Consider the following 13,029-nt stretch of genomic DNA (forward strand, 5'->3'; position numbering starts at 1 on the left):
ACCATCTGGCTGAGAGTTGGCAGACTGGCATTGAATTCACTGCAGTGTTTGAAGTGATATTGTCCATCTGGCTTTGACTGCAGCTTAGCATCAAAATGTAAAAATGTGCAGGCGGCTAATAAAAAGAGACACATTGCCCCTCCCCCATCCACTAAAAATGTAGTGGGAATTTTAAGTTATGAACTTTTTTTAACTGAATCCCGATTTCACTGGGTTGTGGTTTTACATTCAATAAAATGTAAATGAATAACAGCTTTTGGGGCATACTTTATGTAAAATTAATGTAACATTTTTTTTATTAATATACTTTGTAGCCACAGGTTAGAATCAATAAGCAGAATGTGATTTGCCCAGATTTGGTATAATATGTCCATATTGGCACATTAAGTTGGGGACATTTTCATCTATCCAGAAAATGCTTGTACCGTAAATGATCCATTAAAAACTCGTTCAGCTTATGTTTTCCTCTTAAAAATTCTTTCAAATACAAGCAGAAATGTAGGACACATATTACCTTATCCAACGCTCTTTAAAAGCATTATGGTTGCAGTTGTTAATTAATTGTTGCTGTTGGGTTCTTTGGGTTAGTTAGTGTGCTTAGGGCTGTGTTGAGGCTTGTTTCGATTTTGGGCATGTCTTCGTTGGACGGTTATTTTAGTTGTAGCAGTGCTTTGACTTTGAGGTTTTGCTACTCTTTGATTGCTCCTCTTCTTTTCTATCTGTATGATGTAATTGTTATTTCCTTGGTTTTCTTTTTCATTACTGTTGCCTGGGTCACAGGTTTATGATGAGTTTTTTTATCTCTATCATTTTTGTGTCGCGTTCTCATCTATGCATGCACGATCCTTTTTTTCTTCTGCATTTCCCGATGGTTCTTCCTGCAGCTATTTTAGTTTTCTGATGTCCTGCTACTTCAGTTCAGTTTTAACGTATACACTTGGAAGTGACCTGCACATGAGCATACGCTTGATCTATATTGGCATTCAGTTCTCCTAGTTCGTGTTGAGGATCCATATTTTCTGAGAGATTGTCATATGTTGGCAGTCTTTGATCGCACTTGGATAATTCTGTTACTTATGACTTGTTGTTATAGAGCTATCTTGCGTTATTCAGAAGATCGCTGGTCTCACTTGGGAATAATTTTTTTTTTGGCATTTAAAATATTGGGAGTTGGTGCATCAAGCTATACTGTAAACCCTCGTGGATAGGCATCTGTATTTATTCTGTATTAGTAGTGGGGCTTTATACGGGTACAGGCATTTTTCCCTGGTGACTATAGGGAGAAGAATATGAGTCATACGCTCGAGAACACACATACTAGCGCTTCTGGCTCTCTCGTTCATACCCTTATGGGAGTGACCCTTATCTTCAAAATGGAACTTTTTGTGTCACTGCTGGTCTTTATCATCAATGCTCGTGCAGCATCGCAGGGCAAGTCGAACGGCACATTGAGTGTATTAAAAGGTACTATAGATTTTAGCTCGGAGGGGGGGGGTTATTCTTTCACTGTACAGAGTGCTGGTAAGGCCCCACCTAGAATATGCCATGCAGTTTTGGCCCCAGAGCTCAAATGGGATATTATGAATTAGAGTCCAAAGAAAGGCAATTAAGCTTTTAAAGGGTATAGAAAGTCTCAGTTCTTCTTAGAAGTTCAATCTTAATATTCAGAATGGGATTTTTATGGTAAAAACTTTGAAGTTGTGGAATTCTCTCCTGGAATCGTGGGGAGATTAACCTCAGAGAGGGAAAAATTCTTTCCTGACTCCAAGATCATAATCAGACCAGCCCCTGAATCAGCTTGTACTAAGAGGTATTTACAATAACACTGTATTTACTCACTTGCTAAAAACTTTTCAACAGAATACATGTTGCTGGGAGGGAGCTTGGAAGGGTGGAGGCAGTGGAGAGGGGTTAAAAATGGGCTAGGGGTTTGTTCTACTTTAAACCCAGCCTGTTATGCATCATTTTGTTTGGAGATAAAATAACCCAATTTGTGTTTAGTTACATGCTTGGGAGGAATCCATCCACCCAACACAGTTCTGTGAGATAGCCATTCTTGTTGGTTTATCTTGTGAATATCCCTTTGATGCTATAACTGAAATCTGAATCTGAAGAAGAAAATCATTGAAATATCTCAGAACAGCTACAAGGGGAAATAACTAAGATCCAATGGTGTACAAAACCTTTGAGACCACTAAAGACATAATACTAGTAAATAAAATATAACTGTAGAATGAGTGCCCTAATTAGTTTGTTTTTTTAAGGGAAGAGGGAATGAGTTTGCAAAAGAAAATAACAAATAGCACTAGAATATTTTTTCTTTAGAAAATGCACTTTCCCTGACTGAGGAAAAAAAACTTTGCATATGGATTCTATTCAATTGAGTGTGAAATTGCTTTGTGCCTGATCATTTCCAGGCAAAAGCAGCAATTCAAAAGCATCACCTCAGTGAAGCGAAACACCATCTTATTTTGTTTTAGACTGTTTAAAGTTTGGAAGGCCCTAAAATTGGTAAAGTGTTGTATTTTCTCTTTTTCATGAATATCCTTATTTAGAGATTTCATCAGTATACTAACTCCCACACAGCTTTCCCTAAGTTACAGTTTTCCTCTGTCCATTATAAAGGAAGCCCACAGCCAGTGTGATAGCAAATGCTGCTTATTTGGCAAGGGAGATGAGAATTAATAGGCAACTTGAGTCTCCTATAAATGTTTTATGTGAATGTAGAAACAAGCCAACTTATCTGTCCTATTCCACTTAACGCATGCCTTTGTACATCTATGTGTTTCACTGTTCTAGCCAGTCTCAGCCCATGTGTGGAGTTACATAGTTACATAGTTACATAGTTACATAGTTAAATTGGGTTGAAAAAAGACAAAGTCCATCAAGTTCAACCCCTCCAAATGAAAACCCAGCATCCATACACACCCTCCCTACTTTTGATTAAATTCTATATACCCATACCTATACTAACTATAGAGCTTAGTATCACAATAGCCTTTGATATTATGTCTGTCCAAAAAATCATCCAAGCCATTCTTAAAGGCATTAACTGAATCAGCCATCACAACATCACCCGGCAGTGCATTCCACAACCTCACTGTCCTGACTGTGAAGAACCCCCTACGTTGCTTCAAATGAAAGTTCTTTTCTAGTCTAAAGGGGTGGCCTCTGGTACGGTGATCCACTTTATGGGTAAAAATATTTGTCTATAATGTCCTCTAATGTACTTGTAAAATGTAATCATGTTCCCTTTGCAAGCGCCTTTTTTCCAGGGAAAATAACCCCAGCCTTGACAGTCTCCCCTACAGAGTCTACAGAGTTACCCGATAAGCAGGTGACCAGTGGCCTTAGGCTATAGCCACACCTGACTTTTTCTCTTCCTGCATTTATAAGCACAGCCATTCCACTCTTAACTGCTCACTTGTGTCTCTGCTGACAGATATTGTGTTGGCTTGCATGCAGACACACAAAGCAAATAATTGCAAAAACACGCATTTCCTTAACCCTTTAAGTGCCACAGAACGTAGAATCTACGTTCTGTGGATCAAAGGACCAAAGTGCCACAGATCGTAGATTCTACGTTCTGCAGCACTTCCGGGTTTGCGAGCGGAGGAGCGGCTGTTAGAGCCGCTCGCTCCGCTCCTTCACGATCCCCTGCCCCTAGACAACGAGCAGAGCAGGGGATCGTGTGGCCCCTGGGGCGCGATCGCCCAGGGGCCCCAAAGCAGCAGCAGGGACGCGTTTCCTATGCGTCCTGCTGCTGCCTGCGCCGCACTTCCGCCCAGCTCCGCCCCCACATGGCTGATGATCGTTGGAGCTGGAGATCTGCTGCGTGGGACCCTTTCTGATCGATCTGCAGCATCTACCCCAGGTAAGTGTAACATTTACACACACAAAAACACACAAACACACCAACACACACTTATTACAGTAATATACACTTACATTCACACTTACACACACTCACACATAGATTTTTGGGGATTGGGGGGGTCACACACACTCACAGCACCCATGTACACTTGCACACGCGCACATGCGCAAATAACATGCAATTTACCCGTTGTGCACACGCATATGTACATATATGGCTTTGTGGCTTTTTTTTTTTTTTTTCTTATCGCATCGTCTCTTTTTGGGCTAAAAAAAATGTTTTATTGCCGTTCCGAATAGCGTATTCGCTAACCGTACTGTGCAATAGCTTTTGTATGTTATTTTGGTGGTTATATTGCAATTTTGGGTATTTTGGTGCATTTTTAGCCATTTTATTGAATTTTTAGCCATTTTATTGCATTTTCAGCTCTGCATTTGTGTTGTTCACTTGTTTCTGCCCGTATAATCGATTTGGCCCAGCTAAAATATTCAAACGGTAATTCTGGTGGCCGATTACACTAGTGTGAAAAAAAAAAGCATTGATTTTTGTGGTTTTATTAGTTTTTGGTGATTTATTTGCATTTCACACTGTTCTGTGTTATTTTGTTTTGCCTATGTAAATTTTATCTACTATATATCCATTTGGGGGTCTCTGTGCGCCACATAGTTTGGTATATCTATGCATATTGGGCATCAAAGTGTTCAGTAGACCCCTGTCATTCATATTTAGGATGTTTTATGCTGATACGTTACGAAATGTGGGGCACATAATGGGGTAAAATTCAAGCTTTGTGACGATTTTCAGAAATTTGATAAAAACCGTTATGTTCAGCATTGCTTTGCAGTTTGGCAGTTTGCTGTAGAAACACTTATTTACCCATTTTGGATTCGTCAGAATGTGTACTTTCTGAAAATATATGGTTTTCTGGGGTCTCTGTACTGTTAGGGGGTCTAATGTCGCATAATACACACACCAGGTGCTTATATTGCAGCAGCCAGCGCGTCAGCTGTGAAAATGTCTATACATATTGTCATTTGGGGGTCTCTGTGCGCAACATAGTTTGGTATATCTATGCATATTGGGCATCAAAGTGTTCAGTAGACCCCTGGCGCTCATATTTAGGATGTTTTATGCTGATAAGCTACGAAATGTGGGGCATATAATGGGGTAGAATTCAAGCTTTGTGACGATTTTCAGAAATTTGATAAAAACCGTTATGTTCAGCATTGCTTTGCAGTTTGGCAGTTTGCAGTAGAAACACTTATTTACCCATATTGGATTCGTCAAAATGTGTACTTTCTGAAAATATATGGTTTTCTGGGGTCTCTGTGCTGTTAGGTGGTCTAATGTCGCATAATACACACACTGGGTGGTTATATTGCAGCAGCCAGCGCGTCAGCCGTGAAAATGTCTATACATATTGTCATTTGGGGGTCTCTGTGCGCCACATAGTTTGGTATATCTATGCATATTGGGCATCAAAGTGTTCAGTAGACCCCTGTCATTCATATTTAGGATGTTTTATGCTGATACGTTACGAAATGTGGGGCACATAATGGGGTAAAATTCAAGCTTTGTGACGATTTTCAGAAATTTGATAAAAACCGTTATGTTCAGCATTGCTTTGCAGTTTGGCAGTTTGCTGTAGAAACACTTATTTACCCATTTTGGATTCGTCAGAATGTGTACTTTCTGAAAATATATGGTTTTCTGGGGTCTCTGTACTGTTAGGGGGGTCTAATGTCGCATAATACACACACCAGGTGCTTATATTGCAGCAGCCAGCGCGTCAGCTGTGAAAATGTCTATACATATTGTCATTTGGGGGTCTCTGTGCGCAACATAGTTTGGTATATCTATGCATATTGGGCATCAAAGTGTTCAGTAGACCCCTGGCGCTCATATTTAGGATGTTTTATGCTGATAAGCTACGAAATGTGGGGCATATAATGGGGTAGAATTCAAGCTTTGTGACGATTTTCAGAAATTTGATAAAAACCGTTATGTTCAGCATTGCTTTGCAGTTTGGCAGTTTGCAGTAGAAACACTTATTTACCCATATTGGATTCGTCAAAATGTGTACTTTCTGAAAATATATGGTTTTCTGGGGTCTCTGTGCTGTTAGGTGGTCTAATGTCGCATAATACACACACTGGGTGGTTATATTGCAGCAGCCAGCGCGTCAGCCGTGAAAATGTCTATACATATTGTCATTTGGGGGTCTCTGTGCGCCACATAGTTTGGTATATCTATGCATATTGGGCATCAAAGTGTTCAGTAGACCCCATGCGCTCATATTTAGGATGTTTTATGCTGATAAGTTACGAAATGTGGGGCATATAATGGGGTAAAATTCAAGCTTTGTGACGATGTTCAGAAATTTGATAAAAACCGTTACGTTCAGCATTGCTTTGCAGTTTGACAGTTTGCAGTAGGAACACATATTTACCCATATTGGATTCGTCAAAATGTGTACTTTCTGAAAATATATGGTTTTCTGGGGTCTCTGTACTGTTAGGGGGGTCTAATGTCGCATATTACACACACCAGGTGCTTGTATTGCAGCAGCCAGCGCGCATCAGCCGTGAAAATGTATACACTATTGTCATTTGGGGGTCTCTGTGCGCCACATAGTTTGGTATATCTATGCATATTGGGCATCAAAGTGTTTAGTAGACCCCTGGCGTTCATATTCAGGATGTTTTATGCTGATAAGTTACGAAATGTGGGGCATATAATGGGGTAAAATTCAAGCTTTGGGACGATTTTCAGAAATTTGATAAAAACCGTTACGTTCAGCATTGCTTTGCAGTTTGACAGTATGCAGTAGGAACACATATTTACCCATATTGGATTCGTCAGAATGTGTACTTTCCGAAAATATATGGTTTTCTGGGGTCTCTGTACTGTTAGGGGGGTCTAATGTCGCATATTAGACACACCGGGTGCTTATATTGCAGCAGCCAGCGCGCGTCAGCCGTGAAAATGTATACACTATTGTCATTTGGGGGTCTCTGTGCGCCACATAGTTTGGTATATCTATGCATATTGGGCATCAAAGTGTTCAGTAGACCCCTGGCGTTCATATTCAGGATGTTTTATGCTGATAAGTTACGAAATGTGGGGCATATAATGGGGTAAAATTCAAGCTTTGTGACGATTTTCAGAAATTTGATAAAAACCGTTATGTTCAGCATTGCTTTGCAGTTTGGCAGTTTGCAGTAGAAACACTTATTTACCCATATTGGATTCGTCAGAATGTGTACTTTCTGAAAATATATGGTTTTCTGGGGTCTCTGTACTGTTAGGTGGTCTAATGTCGCATAATACACACACACCGGGTGGTTATATTGCTGCAGCCAGCGTGTCAGCCGTGAAAATGTCTATACATATTGTCATTTGTGGGTCTCTGTGCGCCACATAGTTTGGTATATCTATGCATTTTGGGCATCAAAGTGTTCAGTAGACCCCTGGCGCTCATATTTAGGATGTTTTATGCTGATAAGTTACGAAATGTGGGGCATATAATGGGATAAATTTCAAGCTTTGTGACGATTTTCAGAAATTTGATAAAAACTGTTACGTTCAGCATTGCTTTGCAGTTTGACAGTTTGCAGTAGGAACACATATTTACCCATTTTGGATTCGTCAGAATGTGTACTTTCTGAAAATATATGGTTTTCTGGGGTCTCTGTACTGTTAGGGGGGTCTAATGTCGCATATTACACACACCGGGTGCTTATATTGCAGCAGCCAGCGTGCGTCAGCCGTGAAAATGTATATACACTATTGTCATTTGGGGGTCTCTGTGCGCCACATAGTTTGGTATATCTATGCATATTGGGCATCAAAGTGTTCAGTAGACCCCTGGCGTTCATATTCAGGATGTTTTATGCTGATAAGTTACGAAATGTGGGGCATATAATGGGGTAAAATTCAAGCTTTGTGACGATTTTCAGAAATTTGATAAAAACCGTTACGTTCAGCATTGCTTTGCAGTTTGACAGTTTGCAGTAGGAACACATATTTACCCATATTGGATTCGTCAGAATGTGTACTTTCTGAAAATATATGGTTTTCTGGGGTCTCTGTACTGTTAGGTGGTCTAATGTCGCATAATACACACACCGGGTGGTTATATTGCAGCAGCCAGCGCGTCAGCCGTGAAAATGTCTATACATATTGTCATTTGGGGGTCTCTGTGCCCCACATAGTTTGGTATATCTATGCACATTGGGCATCAAACTGTTTAGTAGACCCCTATGTTTATATTTAGGATGCTTTATGCTGGTAATGATACATGGACAATACGATGCTGGAAAGTTGAAGCTTTGAGGCAATTTTCAGAATATTTTACCAAAACCGCCAAATTTGGCAAAGCCTTGCGACTCAGTAGTTTGGGGCAGAAAGGCATGGGTACCCATTTTAGATTCTGTATAATGTGTACTTTCCAAAAATATATGGGTTTGGGGGGTAAACATATATTTCTGTGTTTTTACCCCACAAAAATGCAGTCAATGTGTTGATTTTTCATTAGCTGAAGTTACCCACAGGACTATTTGTATGCGCTAACTTCATTTTGGGGCCTCTAACTGCCATATACTTTGGTAAACCTATGCACAGTGGGCACCAAACTGTTTGGAAGACCCCTGGCAATCATATTTAGGGTGTTTTTTTTTGGTGCGTAACGATACGTGGGTGATATGGTGCTGAGAAGTTGAAGCTTTGAGGCAATTTTCAGATATTTCACCAAAACCGACAATTGTGGGAAAGCCTTGCGACTCAGTAGTTTGGAGCAGAAAGGCATGGGTACCCATTTTAGATTCGGTAGAATGTGTACTTTCCAAAAATATATGGGTTTGGGGGGTAAACATATATTTCTGTGTTTTTACCCCACAAAAATGCAGTCAATGTGTTGATTTTTCATTAGCTGAAGTTACCCACAGGACTATTTGTATGCGCTAACTTCATTTTGGGGCCTCTAACTGCCATATACTTTGGTAAACCTATGCACAGTGGGCACCAAACTGTTTGGAGGACCCCTGGCAATCATATTTAGGGTGTTTTTTTTTGGTGCGTAACGATACATGGGTGATATGGTGCTGAGAAGTTGAAGCTTTGAGGCAATTTTCAGATATTTCACCAAAACCGACAATTGTGGGAAAGCCTTGCGACTCAGTAGTTTGGAGCAGAAAGGCATGGGTACCCATTTTAGATTCGGTAGAATGTGTACTTTCCAAAAATATATGGGTTTGGGGGTAAACATATATTTCTGTGTTTTTACCCCACAAAAATGCAGTCAATGTGTTGATTTTTCATTAGCTGAAGTTACCCACAGGACTATTTGTATGCGCTAACTTCATTTTGGGGCCTCTAACTGCCATATACTTTGGTAAACCTATGCACAGTGGGCACCAAACTGTTTGGAGGACCCCTGGCAATCATATTTAGGGTGTTTTTTTTTGGTGCGTAACGATACATGGGTGATATGGTGCTGAGAAGTTGAAGCTTTGAGGCAATTTTCAGATATTTCACCAAAACCGACAATTGTGGGAAAGCCTTGCGACTCAGTAGTTTGGAGCAGAAAGGCATGGGTACCCATTTTAGATTCGGTAGAATGTGTACTTTCCAAAAATATATGGGTTTGGGGGGTAAACATATATTTCTGTGTTTTTACCCCACAAAAATGCAGTCAATGTGTTGATTTTTCATTAGCTGAAGTTACCCACAGGACTATTTGTATGCGCTAACTTCATTTTGGGGCCTCTAACTGCCATATACTTTGGTAAACCTATGCACAGTGGGCACCAAACTGTTTGGAGGACCCCTGGCAATCATATTTAGGGTGTTTTTTTTTGGTGCGTAACGATACATGGGTGATATGGTGCTGAGAAGTTGAAGCTTTGAGGAAATTTTCAGATATTTCACCAAAACCGACAATTGTGGGAAAGCCTTGCGACTCAGTAGTTTGGAGCAGAAAGGCATGGGTACCCATTTTAGATTCGGTAGAATGTGTACTTTCCAAAAATATATGGGTTTGGGGGGTAAACATATATTTCTGTGTTTTTACCCCACAAAAATGCAGTCAATGTGTTGATTTTTCATTAGATGAAGTTACCCACAGGACTATTTGTATGCGCTAACTTCATTTTGAGGCCTCTAACTGCCAGATACTTTGGTAAACCTATGAACAATGGCCACCAAACTGTTTGGAGGAACCCTGGCAATCATATTTAGGGTGTTTTTTCTTGGTGCGTAACGATACATGGGTGATATGGTGCTGAGAAGTTGAAGCTTTGAGGCAATTTTCAGATATTTCACCAAAACCGACAATTGTGGGAAAGCCTTGCGACTCAGTAGTTTGGAACAGAAAGGCATGGGTACCCATTTTAGATTCTGTAGAATGTGAACTTTCCAAAAATATATGGGTTTTGGGGGGTAAACATATATTTCTGTGTTTTTACCCCACAAAAATGCAGTCAATGTGTTGATTTTTCATTAGCTGAAGTTACCCACGGGACTGTTTGTATGCGCTAACTTCATTTTGGGGCCTCTAAATGCCAGATACTTTGGTAAACTTATGAACAATGGCCACCAAAATGTTCAGAGGAACCCTGGCAATCATATTTAGGGTGCTTTTTCTTAGTACGTAATGATACATGGGTGATATGGTGCTGGGAAGTTGAAGTTTTGAGGCAATTTTCAGATATTTCACCAAAACCGACAATTTTGGGAAAGCCTTGCGACTCAGTAGTTTGGAGCAGAAAGGCATGGGTACCCATTTTAGATTCTGTAGAATGTGTTCTTTCCAAAAATATATGGGTTTGGGGGGTAAACATATATTTCTGTGTTTTTACCCCACAAAAAATGCAGTCAATGTGTTGATTTCTCAGTAGCTGAAGTAAAGTCCTGAACAATTTGGATGCGCTAACTTCATATTTGTGTCTCTAAATGCCAGATACTTTGGTAAACCTATGCATAATGGATATCAAACTGTTCAGTGGACCCCTGGCAATCATATTTCAGGTGCTTTTTCTTGGTACGTAATATAGTTTGGGATATGCGGAGCAGCAAAATAAAACCTTTGAAATGATTTTTCAAAATTTTGAATTTTATTTTGAAAAACCGCTATGTTCAGACAAGCTTTTCTGTTTGGTAGTTGGGAGTAGAGAGACATAGTTACCCATTTTGTAATCGGCAGAATGTGTACTTTTCAAAAATGTATGGTTTTCTGGGGTAAACCTATGGTTTCAGGATTTTTTGCCTTGGAATCTAAAGCATGCCGTTTTCTGCCTTAGTGCTTTCAAAATTCAGTAATATACTGCCGGGAGTTTTTGCTGTACAGAAATCCTAAATCTCCCTAAAACTATACATATCTGGTATTGGCACGTTCGAGAGACATAAGGCTTTCCAAATCAGTTGGATTTTCATCTGTAAAATGAAATATTTTTCTGGTATAAATTGATATACAATGAAAAATGGTAATTTTTCATTTTTTTTTGTTATTTAGCACTATAAATTTTTTTGCACAGGTGGAAATACATGAAAACTCAGGCAGATTTAGAAAGCTCAGTTTCTACCGAAAAAAACAATGTATAGTTTTCCTAGGTAAACTATAGGTTTCCCCTCAGAAAATGCCCCTAAAGTGAGAGAGCACAAAATGCTTAAAAACGGCTGGCATTTCGCGTAACCAAAATGTGAAATTCTGCTGGCACTTAAAGGGTTAAAATCTGCTCATTGTGTCTGCACCTAGTCTGTGCTGCAGTAAGGGGTGCTCCCCCAATGAGGCGAGTTGAGTAACTCGCCTCAGACGGCAAAGCCCCACTAGGTACCAGGGGTGGCAAAAATGCTGCTCCTGGTACTTTAAGCCTAATTTCCGGTTTTAAAACTGGAAATTTGGCTCTTCTTGCACAGATAGCGCAATTATGCTCTCTGCGCTAGTGTCCTGGCCCTCTCCACCGCCCTCATGGACCCCCAGACCAAAAAGGTGAGCGCACTGGGGGGGCGGCAGCAACATCTAGCTGCCTCAGGCAGCGGAACGGCCAGGATTGCGCCTAGACACAAGATAGTGTTAATGCCAGCAGATTTGCTGAATCTTGGAATAAGCCCTGTGTGGCATTAGCCTCAGAAAATAATTTTCAGAATTACATTTAATTCCATTTCATAATAATAATTTAACAAAGGAAATCTCATTTGTGTATAGATGTATTAAACCAATAAGGCAGAGAGGCTAACAGGCTATTTTAAAGCACAAATATAGTAAAACATATAATGAAGGGATATAAGGGTCAGACACTGGACAGCAGTGCAAGAGCACAAAAATGTGCCCCCTAGTGCTTATTCAAAGAAAAGTTCTATCGGAGGCCTGGCTATGCTCTGTGCCTTGCACCAGATTTGAAAAAGCAATTCACCTCATGAGTACTGCATTGCATGGCCAGGTAACACTGTAGTCATAATCAGTTTCTGCGCTCCAATTTGCAAAGAGTCTTGCAGCATCTCTTCTATGTGCAGGGCAGGGTGCAAACTGCACATAATAAATGACCCCTTATATGTATAGATCCAGCAAGTTTTTGCAGTACTGCTTTTTGCCACTAGCCAACCCTTCTTTAATCTCAGCAGCGCCATCAGTCTTGGGTATCCACTGGAATTATTACTGTTATTCTAAATCTAGGCTTTTATTTGTTCACTCTAATCCAAGTTCAGTTGGTTAGGTCACCATATAATTAATGTAAACTATACAATTACTCTATACTTTCTCAGCAGCAGCTCTAGAGAAATCCCAGCAAGTTCGTGATGCTACTGAACCTAACCCCTTAACCTAACCTGTCCTTTTCTAACTAAAACCAACCCGAGCTGTTGCACCTTCATTGCTTATATACCCAAGCTCCTCTGTGATGTCACTGAAGGGCAGGTGAGGACAGTTGAGCACAGTTTTGGTGGGGCCAATGACAGAGTTCTCTATCAGGACCTTGATAACCCATCTAAGTTTCCTTTGCTTTTAGTGCCAGCACATAGAGTTTTAGTGCTATGGGGGTATAACTGACTGAGCCATCAAATTCCATCTTTACAGCTGGATCACATCTGTATCCCTGTGCACAAATTATAATACAGAATTTGCCACCTGTGTTTTCAGTCAGCAGGAAGACAATTTG

This window comes from Xenopus laevis, chromosome 2L, assembly GCF_017654675.1.
Source record: "Xenopus laevis strain J_2021 chromosome 2L, Xenopus_laevis_v10.1, whole genome shotgun sequence".
Classification (NCBI taxonomy): domain Eukaryota; kingdom Metazoa; phylum Chordata; class Amphibia; order Anura; family Pipidae; genus Xenopus; species Xenopus laevis.